Source organism: Mesocricetus auratus, unplaced genomic scaffold (genome assembly GCF_017639785.1).
Source record: "Mesocricetus auratus isolate SY011 unplaced genomic scaffold, BCM_Maur_2.0 Super-Scaffold_100013, whole genome shotgun sequence".
Classification (NCBI taxonomy): Eukaryota; Metazoa; Chordata; class Mammalia; order Rodentia; family Cricetidae; genus Mesocricetus; species Mesocricetus auratus.
Genome location: NW_024429196.1, coordinates 18,433,842 through 18,452,403, shown reverse-complemented (window position 1 = coordinate 18,452,403; position 18,562 = coordinate 18,433,842). Strand labels below are relative to the sequence as shown.

The 18,562-nt window shown below is 40.2% G+C and overlaps 1 long non-coding RNA gene across 1 annotated transcript; it reads left to right on the top strand.

Annotated features, from left to right (window-relative positions):
• Nucleotides 1-5,724: 5,724 nt before the first annotated feature.
• Nucleotides 5,725-7,934, top strand: LOC121143509. Its single transcript, XR_005880730.1, has 2 exons — nt 5,725-5,883; nt 6,901-7,934. It is a non-coding gene; the product is annotated as an uncharacterized LOC121143509 (long non-coding RNA).
• Nucleotides 7,935-18,562: the final 10,628 nt, after the last annotated feature.

Below are 18,562 nucleotides of genomic sequence, written 5' to 3'. Positions count from 1 at the left end.
CTCAGTCGTTGAAACACCTGGCCCACTGCTTCCGGGGGTCTTGGTTCGTGAAACCACAGAAGCCTGGAAGGAATTCTCAGCTTTTCATTTTCTGTAGAAACATAAATAAAAACTCCTTTTCCGAGTAACATATCCTTACACTTAAATTTTGAAGTCAAGGCATTTTTAAAAGATAGAAGTTGGATTAATTTAGCAGCATTTATAATCAAGTGTACTTTAGCAGCTGTTCCTTCCTGAGCAAGCAAAAAACTGAAAAACACAATAGTGTACAGTATCCAGACTCTCTGTGTATTTTCCATCTTTGTGTGGCTTATTTATTTATTATTACTTTATTTCTTTCACTTTTATTTCTTTTTCTCTGAGACAGGGTTTCTCTTTGGAAACCTGCCTGCCTCTGCCTCTGGAGCAATTCCTACCGGCGTGCGCCACCACAGCCAGCTTTTGTATTTATATACCACTTTGTCGTTTCATTTTCTCTCTCAATCTCACGTATATTTTTAAACACACTGTAAACCTTTAGAGATTTTTCTTTATCCAAGTCTGACTTTACTGTAAATCTTTATGTTTTTCTGGCCACGTGTCTTATCTGTAAAACCGTGGCTGTTTTAAACTGCCGGTTTTTCCGTCAAGATGGCGGGCGTAAGCATGACTCCAGCTTACCGCCTCAGTCCATGCTGACATCCAGCAAAAGCTGCCACTTCCAGCTGTACGTACACACCTTTTAATTGTTAGCAGAGTCTCTTAAAACAACCTTGTTGGTTTTTTTTTTTTTCTTTTTCTTTTTATGCTGAGTCAGGAAGACTCCGGTAACCGAGCCACGTGAATCTCGGCTTGTCGATAGCAAAACAGAGCACACCTGAGAAAAATGCTGCTACCAAAAATCTGTGCTTCTCTCTGTTCTTCTGTTTCTAAAATTCCTTTAAAGCTTTTGTTGTTTTGCGTGGAAATTCAATCCCACTCCTGACAACCATTATGTTAAGAGAAGCTTTTTCTTTTGCTAGCCGCTTTGGTATATCCCCCGCCAGTCGCCTGGGCTCTGCCGTGCCAGCCTGGTTCTAGATCCGCATCAGTCCCAAATAAACACACAAGAGGCTATATTAATTATGAAGCTGTTGGCCTTGCTTGTCCCTTACTGGCTAGCTCTGTCTTAAGTAATTACCCCATAATTGTTAATCTAAGTATGTCTCTTACCGGAGAATAGTTCCCGGCTTCTTACCCCTATGGCGTCACATGTCGACTCTCTTGTCTTTCTCCTTCCCAGAGTTCTCCTGGACTCCTAGTCCCTCCTATCTAGGTTTCCTATAGGCTCAACAGTACTTTATTGACAAATGCACAGGACTTCCCCCAACACCATGTATATCAGATTGCAGCAAACCTACTTTAAAGAACACAAGTAAACTACTACCCTTAGCAGCCTATTCATAACGACTAGTATCTATTCTAGAACACATCCTGAAATCAAGAGAGGTGGACTGATCTGGCCTAGGGTGGTTTTGGATACATTTACAGTAAGGCAGACTGTATCATTTGAGTGAAGTTTATAGAGTGAATCCTGTATTTATAATCTTATGCCTATTCATAGATGTCAATGTACAAGATTAGAATTAGATGTATCATGGAAAGGGACATGTACTATGAACAAAGGTTTACCTAATCCAAACCTGTCAATTAAAACAGAGAACCACCATCACTATATTCCTTAGCAATCAAACTTCTTTGTCTCTTGAACCTTATAAAGGAAGGCACCCCAAACAATAACCAGAGTCCTTGAGTACCTCCACTCATGTGGTTCATTGTCACTCTTCGTAGCATGGCCTGACATGTCCCATTGCTTTTCTCTAAATCCATTTCCTTGCTACTTTGCATAGCTGTAGGAGATTATCTCTATTTCTTGAATAATACACCAACAATATGAGGCCATCTAGTAATCTAACCATTAATAACACCCAGAGAGAAGGTAAAGATAGCTTTTCTCATGTTGGGCTTGGCTCTCCTTGGTATTTGGCATTAGTGAGGGGAGATCCTGGGCTTCTGGGAGTGACAACGTGGAGCTGTGCCTCCATCCTTATCACCACTGACCATAGCAAAACCAGTTGTGGTGATATCTGCCTATAATGCCAACACTTAAAAGACAAAGGAGAATACAGAGTTTCTCTGTATACACTCTGAGCTACACACTAATAACAGGTCTTGAGGGAAAAAAAAGTAGAGTTAAAGGGTTTTTGCAGGGTTTCCATTGGTTGTAGGTTATTTGTACTCCATGTAAAATGTAAATGTAAAAAGACACCCTTAACCACAGTATCTACCAGTACCTGAGTAATGGGTGCATTCAGTGGATAAATATCCTCATGAATACATAACCAATATAACATGGTTTGCATATGAAGCATATTAATTGTTCATTAGACATTTTCCTTTTGGCATTTATTAGGGGTAATGGACAGGTTCCTTTCTCTGGGATAACAGATCTAATAGTTGCTTTCATCTGGCCTTGCCACGGATAAACTGTTGTACATCATGCAGAGCCTGTTCTGGTTTTGCCTGTAACTGGAATTTCAAAATTGCCAAACCATCAAGACAACATCAACTAAGAAGGAGACTTTCATTCATGGCCAATAATGGGAGAAGGGTCAGACAAACAGGTAAATCAATTTCTCAGCTCTTTGACGTGAGGAGAGTATATAGATATAGGATCAAAGAATCTAGGGAGAGTGATGAGTTTATTAATGGGAGGAATATTCATGTCTTTGATGGGAACTAGTAGAGGTTTCCCAGGAAACTGGCTACCACCTCTTTTCATTCCATTGATGGTTCTTTCCATTCAAGCATGACAATTGTCAGGTGTTATGGTGCTGGAGGGTGACATTAGCATGCAAATTGGATTACAATGAAGGTAGAGATTTGCTAACAACCATCTTTATTCAAGTCAGTTAATCTGATGAACAACTTCTGGCTCACAGACACCCTGTCCTCAAAGATAAACAAGATAAACCTGGGCATGGCCCCATACACCTGTCATGCCAATGTTGTGAGGAGGAGATGGGAGGGTGGCTGGGGCTTTCAGGCTGCCAGCCTAGCTCTGGGTTCAACATGTCTCCACAATTAAAACTGAGAGTAACAGAACATTCACTGTCCTCCTCTGTCTTACTTATACATGTATATATCTCTACGTACATATGTATATACATCACACACACAGGATAAACATGAATAGGATGAGGTAGAAATCAAGCTAGTTATCTAGGCAGTTCTCAGAGTAACTCAGTTACGTGTGATTATTCCATACTGAGTTATGCATCCTGTGTCAGTGCAAACATGCATTTAGTATATGGCTCTTAAATCCTGCTCACTATTTATTTTAACAAAGGACTTCTAGGAAGCTAATGGTACTGCTATTGAGCAAGAAATCATTGCATGAAATGTATAGGAGTAGATACCATGACATCATCTTTGCAAAAACCAAACAGACAAACAAAACAAACAAACAAACAAAAAAATAAAATCATCACACCATTCTGTGCCCAGCTACCAAGGAGGTCAGGATCAGTGGGAAGCATCAGGATTTACAGAAAGACAGTAGAAAGCTGTTGGTTGGGAAAAAAGGAAGCCCGTGTTCTTAGCTATGTTCTGCTTGGGGAATTGTTCCAGTTTTCTTTTGTTGTTGTGATAAAACATGCTGACCAGAAGTGACTTGGGGAGATAAGGGCTGGTTTCAGCTTTCAGTTCACAGCCTATTATTGAGGGAAGTCACAGCAGAAACTCAATCCAGAAATCATGGAGGAATGCTGCTCACTGTCTTGCTAACTGGTTCATGCTCAGCTAATTTTCTTATATAGCCTAAGTCCACCTGCCTATGGATGGTGTCACCCACAGTGGGCTGGATCCTCCCACATCCATCATCAGTCAAAATGACCTCTCATAGATACAGCCACTGAGCAATCTGATCAAGGCAGTTCTCCAATTGGGACTCTCCATTCCCAAGTGAACCTATGTTGTTTCAAGTTGGCAATAAAAAGTTAAACAGACCAGTAGATAAAAATGAGGTTATTGAAATCCAAGCTTGATATAACATTGAAAGCTGACATAGTACTTTGTTTTAGCTTTAATTTATCTTTGATGGATGCCATAAAAAACACAAAGACTTGAACATTTTTGCCTTTTTCATATTACTTTTTGTTTCCTTGTGTATATGGTGAACCAATGAGACAGAAGGTAGATTTGCAGCTAAATTCCTTTGGTGACTTTGTACCATCAGAAATTGATTAAATACAGGTGCTCTCCATTCTATGCTTAACCCAAGGAATCAGAGAGGCCCAAGATTTTTCTCCCTTCTCTTCCAGAACCTTGTGTCTGTGAGCAAGGCCTAGTCTACTAAATCTTACTTTTGTGACACCAAATGACAATCTGTTCTGGAAGTAACACACACTACACATACACATACACATTTGGGATCAGATTTGTGCTTGAGTGTGTTTTACCCCCATGCTGAACAGCTCTGACACTGGCTCTGTTCTACAGTTGAACTCAATTCTGACATAATCTTCCTGGAAGTAGGAATTTTAGGTAGTGACCTGTGCTCCTGACAGACCAAAAATAAGCCAGGGAGTCCTGAATTTGCCCTGGAGTTTGCAAGGACACCTTACAGAACTCAAGAAAGCTAGACTTCTAGGTTATCACAAAAAGCATAATCCAGGAAGAGTCTAACACAGAACATACAGACAGCAAGACTCTGGGGACTTCATGCCCTTGATGGGTGACCTGCAAGACCAGAGGATTCCTGGTTTTAAATGATCAGGGTATAAAATTCATTTTCCTTTCTCTACAACCTCAAAAACTAGCATTTCATGTTTTAATATGGTATCAAGTTGTCCTTTAGCTCCAAATCACAAGAAATGAAGATACACATTGACTTGGTGGAGGGTGAATGAGTGAAACCTAATTACGTGTAAAGAGGAAAATTGTATGAAGGTCAACCACAGGCTCTGTAGAATCTTGGAAAAAATGGGACACAGTGGCATCCATGGAGATAGGTTGTAAGGCAGAGATGGGCTGGGTTGTTTGTATTTGTTGAAAGAATGCATTGACTCCAAAACTGGTGAAGTTCCTGAATTAATTTACTAGGCTACCATGACTAAATACTACACAGACCAGAACACACACACACACACACACACACACACACACACACACACACACACACACACACACACACAGAGTTTACATCAGTAAATAGATATAAATATAGTCATAGATAGATTTTTCTTTTGTTGGTGCTAAGGATGACAAGCATTTTGTCATTGGGCTACATTCCCAGCCCAACACACATTTCTTTTCCCCATGTTTTTGAAGCCTAGAAGCCCCACGATCAAAATGTTAACAGGCTTACTTCTCTAGAAGCCGCTCTCCTTGTCTTGTGGGTGGCTATCTTCACCTTATCCCCCTTAGCCTTCTCTCCATGCATGGGAAATTCCAGTGGGTGAAAGACTAGCCCCATGGCATGTGCTGGCTAGTTTCATGTCAATTTAACACAAGCTAGCGTCACAGGGAAGTAGAAAACCTCAATTGAGAAAATGCCTCCATAGAATCCAGCTGTAGGAAAGCCCATAGGGCATTTTCTTAATTAGTGATTCATGTGGGAAGACCTAGTCCAGTGTGGGTGGGGCCACCCAGTGGAGATCCTGGGTTCTATAAGAAAGTAGGCTGAGCAAGCCAGTAAGCAGCATTCATCAATGACGTCTGCATCAGCTCCTGCCTCCAGGTTCCCGTCCCGATTTTCTCCAATGATGAAAAGTACCATGGAAGTATAAGTCAAATGAATCCTTTCCTCCCCAAAGTTGTTTTTGATCATGGTGTTTCATCATAGCAATAATGACTTTAACTAAGGTAAGCATCATTTAGTTTTATCGCCTTAATAACCTTATGTTTACGAAAGTCTCATTGGGGAGTACAACTTTGGCAGATTACTTTCAAGGCACAAATTATTCCACAATGTTTTTTTTCCACTTCCAAGATTAGGTCAGGGAGGTGACACCTATGGCTGTAGAAGGTGGAAATAGATGCGGAAGGGATTCACTGAAGGCTCAGATGAAAGGAGTTTTGAAGCCAGGTCTTCCTCTGGCACTAGTCAGGCTGGTCCCTCTTTTGTGGACCTGTTATAAATCACTATATGATGGTGTACTTTTTATGGATTATAAAAATGAGGGGGGCAGTTATATTAAATAATTAAAATACAGATCCCCTTCTAATGAGGAGTCAACCATGGGGAAACCAAACACAACTATGATGATGTAGATATTGTTCAGCCCCTTGTGCTCCATCTTCCCTGCTATGGAGTGGATGGCTTCTGGAATCCTTTGCAAATCTACAGTGATGCCAGAGAGCATATTTGATAGGCTCTATGACCTTCCTGAAGGCAGGGGCATGTCTAATTCGGTGGCATTTCCTGAACATGTACTGTAAGAGTTCTAAAAGAAGAATTCTGATGGTTTTGAGTGACTTTTGGGGAACACACATTAATTACTACAATACTTATTTGGGAACTGAGTTGTGAAACTTCGAGAACCATCTGGATTTTAGAGATTACCAAACTCCAAACAACTTTTAACAGAGCGCATATATGTGGAATATATATAATGAATGTGTATATATATATATATATATATATATATATATATATATATATACCTTTGTGTCCATATATGTGCATATTAGGTGTGGGTAAATAAATCAATATATATATTAGTAATACTTATGGCACAAATTATAAATAGAACAGAATGTGTTTTCTGTGTAAAATGACAAGATTTCTTGAGTGCTAATTCAGGCAATGAGAGAGTGCAGAAGAAGAATTATGTGAAGCTCTCCAGCTTCTGACTTTTATTTTTGGTACTTATTTTGAAGTTATTCAGGCCTACTGGACAGCAACTGGGTCTTGAGACTGTGAGAAGTAAGGAGAGGCCCTTGGTAAGGGTGCAACTTCAGTTTCAGTAGAAGCCCAAGGATTGAAGAGACTGTGGAGAGAAGTTGATTGGCCCAACATGTCTGGGTCAGAGTCCCTAAGAAGAAGATGTTGGTAACGATGCAGTCCAGTTTAAATAGAAACTCCAGCACTTTGTAGACGCCTGGACCATGGGATGAAAGCCAAGGACAGCAGCAGTTATGAAGTAGAGGTGGCCTGAGCCTACAAGACAAACTGTGGGAATGGTGCCCTTGGAGCTCAGAAGGCGGACCTCCCAACTCCTGATTCTGAACTTTCACAGTTTGATTTTCTTTGATCTGATTGTAACTGTACCATGGTCTTCCTTTATGTGTTAAGAAGAATTTAATAAAAAGAAAGAAAGAAGGAAAGGAGGGAAGAAAAAAAGAAAGAGAAAGAAAGAAAGGAGGGAGGGAGGAGGGAGGGAAAACTTAATGGTTAGCAGGACACAGACCCACATCCTCTGCTTCGAGGTTTCTGTGTGAGAGGGGATTTGTACATGTGTGGGAATAGGCTTGCCTGCATGGGTGCATATGGAGGCCAGAGGCATCGAGTTAGGGCAGCTTTGTCAACCACTTTTCACCTCTGAGTTTTGAGACCGGATCTGTTCACAGATTCAGCTGGACTGGCTGTCTAGTAAGCTCCAGGGATTTGTCCGTGTCTGCTTCCATCGTTCCGAGGTTAGAGTCATGCTGCCTGACCTGGCTTGGGTGTAGGTGCTGGGTAGGCCTAGATGCTAGGTGTCTGAATTCAGGTCCTCCTGCTTCTGCAGCAAGCACTCCCCACGTGGAGCACATTCCAAGACCCGGATTCTTGTTCTCAACACCTTTCATCCTAGTATAAGTTTCAGTGCAAACCTTGTAATATATTTTGCACAAATTCTTAAATGTTTAAGCTTTTAAGCTTGAATGAAGAGCATGTTGTTGCCTAATACAAATGGGATTTTGTTTAAAACACAGTACTGCTCCGTTCGACTGGATGTTAAAAGGCAAGTAAAAGGTGTTTCAATGAGCCATCCTCAAGAATAGCAGTGGTACCTGAAGGAAAAAGAGGTACCTGTCAGAACAATAGCAGCAGAAGTCTGAGACATGGCTTCCTTGTGGAAAAAATTATAATTGCTGTGCAGAAATCTCTCTAAATGTTGTACTCTAGGGTATGAGAGGCCAAGATGAAGCAATACAAAATAAGTTTCTGGGGGGAAGAAACCTGCACTGGAAACCAATGAAGCAGAAATAGCACCAGAGTTCAGTCACATTTTTAGTTCACATGCCCAGCTGGATTCAGTTCGGAGCAGCCATGAGGTAAAAACGACTTCATCCATTCATATGACTGCCTGCACTCCTCCACCACAAGCCCTCTCAGAGACAGAAATGCAAGGCTCTTGTCTCCCAGATCTTTTCTAAGTGTGCTTTTCTGATTAGTGTGAGAGCCCGAGACTGTGCCTGGTATGAGAGATGACCAGATAATTCCATGGGATGATTAATAGTCATGCGTACTGCATTCGTTTATAGGCCATTCTATATTCCCACAAGTGATACAAAGTGACTGAATGGATTTATGGTTCTTTTAAGTGGTTTAACAGTTACCTGTCTGTCTGACAAGTCTCCCTGGACAGTATCAACAGCTCCTTTATATAACTGGAGCAACCAGTTTATAAAGATCAGTTGACTTGTTTAGCTGTGAGGTTGTGTTTTGGGGTTTGAGGGTATAGCTCAGGGAGTATTAGCATTCATGGAGCACTGAGCTCTATCTCAAGTACCAATAAATATCTAAATAAGTCAATGAAAATAAAGCAATTGGAAATTTCTTCTTCCTGGTGTGAAAGGAAACGTCTGAGAAAAGAAATAAATGGCTAAAGAACATGCAGATAGGTCATGGTGTTACTGAGAGGGGACGTAAAATTATAGACCTCAAAGATTGTCATTAACCCTGTAACCATCTCAAAATAGATCAGAATATCTTCAGCCCATAAAAGACAGTGTTTTACCTGATAAAAGAGCCAGTCTTTTGATTTTGTTTCCTAAATGCCATTTTGTGAACAAAAAATGGAATTTTAAATTAGTTGCAAAACATTTTTCCCCATCAGTACTAGGAATTGACCTTATGGTCTTAAGAATGCTAAGGAAAACTCTGCCACTGAATATGCCCAGCCTTCTAAAAAAAATCAACTTCTATTTTGATACAGGGTTTCATTAAGTCACCCAGGCTGGCCTTGAAGCCACTTTATAGCCTAGATAGGTGTTGAACTTGTGAACTTCCTGCCTTAGCCTCTCAAAAAGCTAAAGCTAAGACTATAGACCTATGCCACCAAGTTCAGCTTTTCAAGAATATTTTGATGACATGAGAAAAATCCAATTTTAGTTCTGGGCCTGGGGCTGGCAAGATGGCTCAGCCAGTAAAGATATTTGCTGCCAAGCCTGATGATCTTCATTCAAACCCAGCAACTCAAATGGACTGAGAAAACTGACCCAATGATGTACTCTGACCTCTACAATCATGCCTTGTCGCATGTGGATCCACAAGAACATATAGACACAAAGACACATATACAGACACCCCCACACAATGAAAATGTAATAAATAATAGGTATCAAAAAATACTGGCTCTTCTAGGAAGTTGCAGTAATGTCTACCTCTAACTTTACTCCATTTTCCTTTTCCTTTCCTTTCTTTTGTATGTGTGATGCTTGAGTACGGTGTTGTATGTGTGATGCTGCTTGAGTTTGGTGTATGCCTCTGTGTCTGTGCTTGTGTACATATGTACCCATTTGTGAAAGTGAAGGAGTTCCGGTTCCCTCTTAAATAACTATCTTATTACCTTAAGTTAGAGACTCTCATTGAACCTGGAACAAGGCCAGTTACCAGTAAGTTCCAGCAATCTTATTTTCACACAACACAGGGCTAAATTTATAGGCACATGCAAAGGATTCCAGGCTTTTTATGGCATGCCAGGCTTTTTACATTGGTTGCTGGGAGTTTGAACTCAGGGCTTCAAGTTGTGTAACAAATACTCTCACCTGCTAAACTATCTCCCCAGGCCTCATTCCTTCCCTGTATCACATACTTCGGATTGACTCTAAGGCCTGCAACACTAGGCCAGTGCTCTATCGCTGAGCTGAGCTATGCTTCCTGCCTTGACCTAGTACATTCTAGAAGAAAGTTAACCATGGAAGAAAACTTCCCCTGTGTTATCTGTGGAGAAACCTTAAGTTGATTGGATTGATATGTAAAAGTTGTCTACTAGACTAGAGTGTTAGCCTAAATTGTCAAATTCTGCCCTTATAATGTGAGCATTCAACCCGCAGAAATAGGTTTTATGACTTGCAACCCACTTTTAAACTGCTTATGTGCAATTATTTCCAGCTGGGTTACAGAAGCTAAAATATGAAACTGTAAGTCATTAAAGAGTAACTCTGACTGCTCCAGTGCCTTTTAAAATCAGAACTTCTTTTCATGGGGTGGAAAAGTTCGAGATGGCTTTGGGAGACATTACCAGAGAGCTGTTTGTAGTGTGTGCAGTCCAAGTAAACATTCAGTCAGCTGTCTGCTTCCTGCTGAATACTAAGTAGCATCAAGCACTGCCATATAAACACTTAGTGCTCCTGGCCATGGAAGATTTTGAGTCTCTGGGAGTCTGATATAGATGCACTAACTTTCTGCAGCTCAGTTCCCCCACATGTAAGGCCACTGCTGTATAAAGTTCATCTGTCTGGGATAAGATGGGAGTCCTTGCAATTTTATAAGAACCACAATTTATCTACTTTATTCTAATTGAAGTCAGGGTTGTCAGAATTGACCCTGTCTTAGATATAAGGTGGTCAAAAATCGAGGAAGACACCTGGTATTAGCCTGTGATCTCCTCACTTGCATGAAGAGGGCTCATGCACACACACACACACACACACACACACACACACACACACACACACAGATGAGAGACATGGGGGGAATATAGGGAAACATGCTAAGTGTGGAGGATCAGTTTCATGTGCTAGAAAGAATTTCCATAGCAACGTGACAGTACAGATTAAGAAAATATAGGTCAGGGCTTGGGAGACAGCCGAGCAGGTAAGGGCATTTCCAGTACAAGCATATGAAACTGAGTTCAGATCTCCAGAAGCCATGTAAAAGGCTGGCCATGGTCAAAGGCATCTGTAACCCCAGCACTCTGGAGGCGGAGGGGGGACAGGAAGATCTCTGCAGCGGGACAGGAAGATCTCTGCAGCGGGACAGGAAGATCTCTGCAGCGGGACAGGAAGATCTCTGCAGCTTTCTGGCCAGTAGACCACACCCAGGTTCAGTGAGATACACAGTTTCAAGAGAATAAGGTAGAACATGGTAGAACAGGACACCCTGCCTCCTCCTCTGGCTTCTACACTAATGCACAGGAGAACACTCACACATATGAACATGCACACATACATACAACATTTTAACCTATTTGTTTTTAATGTATGTTTTATTCCATGAAGGTGGGTAAGAAAACAAAGATAAAGACCATCTAAGACAGGGTCACTTATATCTAAGATAAGGTCATTCTTATTGAACCTTGAACTCGAAATTTTGGGTAGACTGACTGGTCAGCAATCTCAAGGGATCCTCCTGTCTCTGCCTCCTTAGGACTAGGGTTATGATTGTGTGGCACAACATACTTTTATGTGAGTACTGAGAATACAAACTCAGGTCCTGCTTGCTAAACGAGCACGTTACAGGATGAGTAGCCTGGATCCCTAAGCCGTTCTGATGGTCCTTGAATATGGTTGAGATCATTCTTACATGAGCTTTGCTTCATCTCCTGTCCTCCCTCCCCATTGCATAACACCTCCCTAGGATCTCACAAGCAGATTAGATGCAGGTTTTGTTACCATTTTTACAATAAGTCAGGGATGGGATTTTCCCTTCCCAATATATAATGTAGATTACTACGAGTGCATCATCATAAAGAACTCATATTTTTGAGGATAATTTAAAAATAATTTGTACAAGAACATTAAGTGGTTAAAAATTAAGAGGCTGATGTGAATAACATCAAACCATAATATATTTTTTTTAAATACCAGAGGATTTTAGGTGTATGCCTGAGCTGGTTGGAAGTCTTGAGTGACTCACTAACAATACTGTCATTAAAATGGCCACTGGCCTATTTTCCTAAGAATGCATTGGAACTTTCACCTAATGTTGGGAAATGTATTCACATTGTAAGAGCCCCGCAGTCAATTATGCCTTCCTCAGGTTTCCAGAGAGCTATTGTGCTCAGTATTGACTTTGCTTTTGGAATCTAGGACACAGTTGAAATTGCTTAGTACTGATGACTGACTGTCTCATTTGAGCAATCTCTCTTGCAATCTTTTATTTTTTTAGCCTAATAGATATTTCAACCTCACCTATTTTCCCAATAGACACCAGTTCTGTCCCCTTTCTCACTATTTCCTTTCCAAAAACACTGTTCATTGTTTCAAAACTATTGTTCATTGCAATGAGACAATAAAGACAAACTAATCAACTTTACTTTCTAAAAAGACAGTGTAGAACTAAAGTCACAGTTTTGTGAGATAAAAAACAGACTTGTGCATATATCCAACCGGAGAGCCATGCATTGTCGTTTAGCATTGAGAAATTATCATTCCATAGCAAAAGTCATTTGAATTGTTTCCAGCTCCGTGGTGATTATGCACAATTCAGACCAAATCTTACTGATTAGACACCATAGCCTCAGACCTTGTCTTCCCAATGCAGCCTCCTGAGTCCTTGGAAAATATTTCATCTTACAGTTAGGTTACTTTTAAATCCTTAATCAGTGCTGATCAGCAGGCAGTCACGTATCATCATGCCTAGTTGACAGCGATTTTTATGAGAACCAAAAGTGTCTTATTTTATGCGTAGAAATAATCAGAAGAAGAATTGTTGGGTTATTTGAAGGAATATTTGAAGGACACATGTAACCAAACAAAGTAAAGCTAATTCCCTGAGTGGAAGTTTCCTGTTCCCAGAAGATTTTTCAAGGAGAAACAAGGGGAAAACCTGGAGGTGGGTATCTAAGCAGGACAATAGTGAAAAGGGGAGGACCCAGGGCCCCTGTAAAGTACCCAAGTCAGCCTTAGGGTGATGCCCAGCTCCCTTGCATCCTGAAGGGACAAAGCTTTACTTCCACTATCTCGGTCTACAACATTCAATTCTTGGAACTCAGCAAACTTGTTTTTTAGGCTAGAAGAGATAATAAGATAATAAGATCACACATTCACTCAGCAAATACATTTGATTAACTAAATACTTAGATATATTAACTAATCAAATAATTAAAATATATTTGATTAATTAAATAATTTAAGAGCTCCTTATAAGTTTCTTACCAGATACATTACTGGAAAATATTTTATCTTACTGTGAAGCTTGTTTTTTAATCTCTTAATATTGCCTGCCAAAGAGTTCTAGAAGTTAATTTTGAAGTCAAAGATATCAATTATTTTTCCTTATGAATAGGGTTTTTGGAATCACATATAATAGACCATAACTCAAAAATGGAAGTAAAACATAAAAACATGGTCGAAACACTAAGGGAGTCACTAAATTGAGAGAAACCAGACACAAAAGGCTATGTAGTGTTTGATTTCATTTATGACATATTGGAAGAAACACAGCCACAGTTATCAAGTTTCAGGGATGGGAGTACGTAGAGGAATTAACTTCTCTGAGGAAAAGTTTTTTTTTAAATCCTCTATCTTGTACAGACCACACAGCCATACATCCTTGTCAAAACTCACAGAGCTGCACACTAAAAATGTTGGCTTTATTTTATGCTATTCATTTCCAAAATTATTTTGTTTATCTCTTAGACATGCTATCAGGTAGTTTTCCAATATATGAAAGCTTTATTAAGTAAAATATAGTTCAGTAGTATAAGATTTACTTTCAACAGCAAACAATCCATCAGTTGTAGTTTGCATGATTCAGGAGTTTAAGAATGTTTGCAAGGTTGTGTCAGTGTGGCCATTATCTTCTTCTAGAACTTCTTCATTACCCCAAAGAAACCCCTGTTCCGATAGCAGCTCTTTCTGGTCCCCACACTTCTCCAGGTCCTAGCAATCACTAATATTTATTCTCTCTCTATGGATTTTCATATTCTGGACTTTTCATATAAACAAATCATGTGATTTGTGGTCTTTTGTGACAAGACTCTTTCCCCCCTGGCAGCTTCATGCACGCAAATAATGTATTTTGGTCATATTTACCCCTTGTTATCCTCTCTTGTCCTCCTTCCTCTCCTATGGGTCTCCTCCCTCTTAACTAGCCCTCCCTTGTAATAATGCCTGGCTATGTGGATAAGAAGCTGTACATATCACCGACAGACAACAACAATGTGACTTTTTGCTGGGGATGGGTGAAACTGCCGTTTAATTAGTTGCTTTTACAGCAAATTCCATTTGCTTGTTTTCCACTGATATAACTCTTACTGTGTGTCACTTGAGCAGGCCTTTAACTCTTTTTGAAGCAAATTGTAGTTATTGTTTAGGCTCAGCTACCATTCATTAATATTTGTTTATTGCTGCAGTACACTAAAGAGTAAAGCATAATGTTTGTAAGATAACTACCATTTGCACTCCAGTCAGCTAAATTACTCCATCAATGAAATCTTTTATCTGGTTCCTGTTTGGCTTGTTTTCTGCAGTTCACTGGGCTTCTTTCCAAAATCCCCTCCTGTATATTTTCTTATCTCAGAAACCTTTTGGAAGCAGAAACACTCCTGGGCATGCTGTTTCTCCCCTTTCCATCTACACCAGCACATTGAAGACCTCAAACTGTCTTATGACTTGAAAGTTAAGCTGACAGTTCTGGAAGTATTTCTCCAGCCTAGACCTTGCCTCTAGACAGTAGTTCTGTGCGTCCAATGACCTACATGGCATTTATCTTTGGATCTTAATTCTTCCCTTTCTTACTACTAGCTTCTGTTTGTCCTCCAAACCTGACCAGCTCAGAATCTTTCTCCAGGTCAGCTGAAGGCAGCTTCATCTTCATCTTTCTAGTTGTTTATGCTAACAGTCTTTCAGTCACCTTCAGTTTCTTTGTCTTGCTTCTGCTAACTGTAATCACTGTTATTACCTGTAATCACTCAGGTCAAATCCAGCATTCTATTAGATTTGAGTCATTGTAGTGTTAGCTGTAACAAGTACCAAATCCCAGAGGATTAGCACAACAAATGTTTATTGTTGACAATGACTGGGTGAATGGACTTTGATATACTTGGCTATTCAGAGACTCACAGCTCATTAATGCAAACTGTCCACTTTCTCTGAGTTGAGGAATTGCTGTTCTGCATCTGACAGAAAGTGAGTGGGTTTTCTCTGGCCAGGAAGGAGAAGTAGTGTGTTTCATTTTGGCTCTTTGCATTTGTCCAGAAGTCAGTTGCAAGATCCTGTCCCTCTAGGGAAACTGAAAAATATGAGCTTGCTGTGCACTACAGGAAGAAGAAAAATGAGTTGAGTGGCAAACTGCAGCAAGGGTTAAAAGTAAGCATCATGCTGCTTTATTGCTTACAACTGTCTCATGGCTTCTATTCTCACTCAGAAAAGAAACAAATGTAGCCACGGAAGCCTACCTACTCGAGAGCCAGTGTCTCTCTGACTATTTCATATTCTTCCTTTTCACACTGGCTTCCTTGATGATCCTTTAACATTCCAAGACTGACTTTGTTGAAGTCTGCTGTAAGGTACTCCATGGCACACAAATCTAAGTAACACATAAAGAAAATCATTTGTGCCACAATTCCTGTCTTTGGATGACTTATCCCTTTAAAAGTTCCCTCTAGTCATTTGAGCCTTTCAGTTATAAACCCTGCGATGGGATCGTTCTCTGTCAGGGAACCATTCATGGATGTATTAACCTAAATCGGAATCCAAAAGGTGATTTTGTTGTTGTTGTTATTGTCCTTGAGTGATTTTGCATTTTTAAAATTATCAGTTAAATGGTGTTGGATATGCTTGTATGTGTGTTTCTGTCTTGTCTCTGTGTATCTGTGTGCTTAGATCTTGGCAAGGTTTCAGGGTTGTGAATAATAATGTTTCAACCAAGTAAGCAGTGAAAATTCAAGATAATCTAGAAGTTTCTTGGTGACATGATCTAGACAGCACAGACTCTGGGAACATCCTTGTTTTATTTTCTTTAATGACAGGAGCCATTTTATTAATAACATATGTAACATGTGCATATTAATAGTGAAAGATATGAACATCTAAGTTTCCCAGGAACTGTACATTTGAAAAATCCTCTGTCAAGAGACATGTGAATAGCAGGTTTTTCTCAGCACTAGGGAGATCAGTGATCTAAAGCCACTGAGCTGGGTTGTAATCCTTCTCTGCTTTCATTTCACACTCTGTGGTAGAACTGGGCACAGATACACCTGACTGGTTTCTGGGTGTTGATGCTATTTCATTTTCATGGGTGTTCTCAGCTTCACTGGGCTTGGAAATAGGCTTGTTACAAGAGTGTAAATAACAGTCCTCCCAGAGCTTCCTCCTCTGCTTCCTGTAGCTTCAAGTCTTTCCTCTTGCCCTCCAGGCACAGGGCAGGCACTGTGAAATAAGAGATTCTTTTGGAACCTTAGCAGGCTGCATCACCTACCACCTTGCAAAGTGCTGTGGATGTGTCTCTTTTAGATCTACTCACTGATTCACTCATTTTGGGTAGTGTGGGGGATTGAACCTAAGGCTTTCCACATGCTAGATAAGCAGTTGGCCACAGAGCTATGTGCCCAGCCCTTTGTTTATTTCTGTACAGTCAACAGTAAGATATTGGATACTCGCTTAAGATATAGTCAGGAGAAAACTGATATGGGTTTGAAAAGTTAAACTGAGTTCCTTCCCAATGTCCTGAGAGTTCTGAGGAAATTGGACAATGTAGGAGGCATTTTTGCATCATTTTAGAATCTGAACAAAGGGCAATTCTGTCTAGAAGAAAATGGATTCATTCAGTAGTTGTTACTTTAGGAGAACATGCTGTGGCCTCATACTCTTCTTGGTGTGGATATGTATGTGTTTTGTGGTCATATACATGTGTGGATGTGCATGTGGTGGCCATGTACATCTGTGTGTGTGTGGAGGTAAAGATCAAGGTCCGAGTCTTCCTCAATTACTTTCAATCTCATATTTTGAGACAGGGTTTTCACTGAACCTGGAGTCCACCTCCTTGGCTAGACTGGACAGTGAATCCCAGGTTCCACTTTTCCAGTATTGGGTTTACAAGCATGTGTTGCCCTGCCTATCCCTTTCTGTGGGTGCTAGGGATCTGAATTCAGGTCCCCAGGGTTGTGTGGGAGTACTTTACTTCCTGAACCATCTCCTAGGCCTCATTTGTAGTTTTCTTGAGGGAACTTTGATACGTTCAATGAAAGGAACACAACCTGAACTCACAATCATGTGTGGAAGGGCAAAGGGAGGATGGCATGTCTCTAAATGGGTGGGCCCAGAGTAAAATTCTGCTTAGTGAAGATGGATAGCACATTTGCAAGAGCCTTATTACAAAGTCAAGGATCCTGTAGACTCTGCTTCTACATAGAGTTTCAGTATCCAATATTTCTTTATTTCTCATCTCATGAATAATTTTATTATATTTATTGGAACTCAACTGGTAAGTTTTAGGATTATCTGATTTGATTTTATGTTTGAAATTATGAGAGAGATGCAGGGGGGGCTGCTTTTTTAAAAGTATGCCATAAACATCCATGAAGAAATATGCGTTCATGATTCCCATAGCTGCTGAATATGGTGTACCATACCTGCAATCCCTGTACTTGGGAAGCTGAAGCAGTAGAAATCCAGGCTAATCTGGCGACATGGTAAGTTTGGGGTCAACTGTAGGTACATAGGGATGCAGTCTCAAAAAGGATATGTACATAGCAACGTGAGTTATCTGTTGACACATGGTTGATTGCTACTTTTCTTCTGTAGAATGCAGTCTCTCTAACAGCTGACTTGTTACCTTTATATTTATAAGCTATATGCTCCATGCTGGACAATTGCCTGATGTTTTTGCAGTAAATGTTCAGCAAATATTATTTCTGTATGTATGGAAACAATGTGAATGTCCTTTTGCATATTGGCAAGGCAGTGCTTTGCTTTTCTGATGTAAAATCTAAAACATGTTGGTAGTGACATAGTTACTACCCATGAAACATCACCCTGAGTGAACTGCTTGTCTTTTTGCTGAGATCAAGCATGAGTAATGGAAAGGTCACTGTAAGCCCTTTTTTTCTAGAAGCATCTCTTCTTGCTTGGAATTCTGGAAAACTACACCACTCCTACCACAAAGCATGAATTCCTCCTCATGCCTTTCAGATGTGTCCTGTTCTAGTATCATGAGGTTATGTTTTGGGTGAGGGAGTAGTCTCCAGTGTCTTCTTCCAAGAGCAAGGTCACTTCAACTCCATCTAATTATTTCCTGGATCTCAACTTCATAAAATCTTTTACTTGTTACTTTATGTGGGAGTCCTAAGGACAGGTGTTTGAAACTGCTCAAAACTAAGGATTTATTGGAAGCATTTCCTTTGTGGGGATGTTGTCCAAATTTGACTTTGGAGGCCACATTTTATTGTCT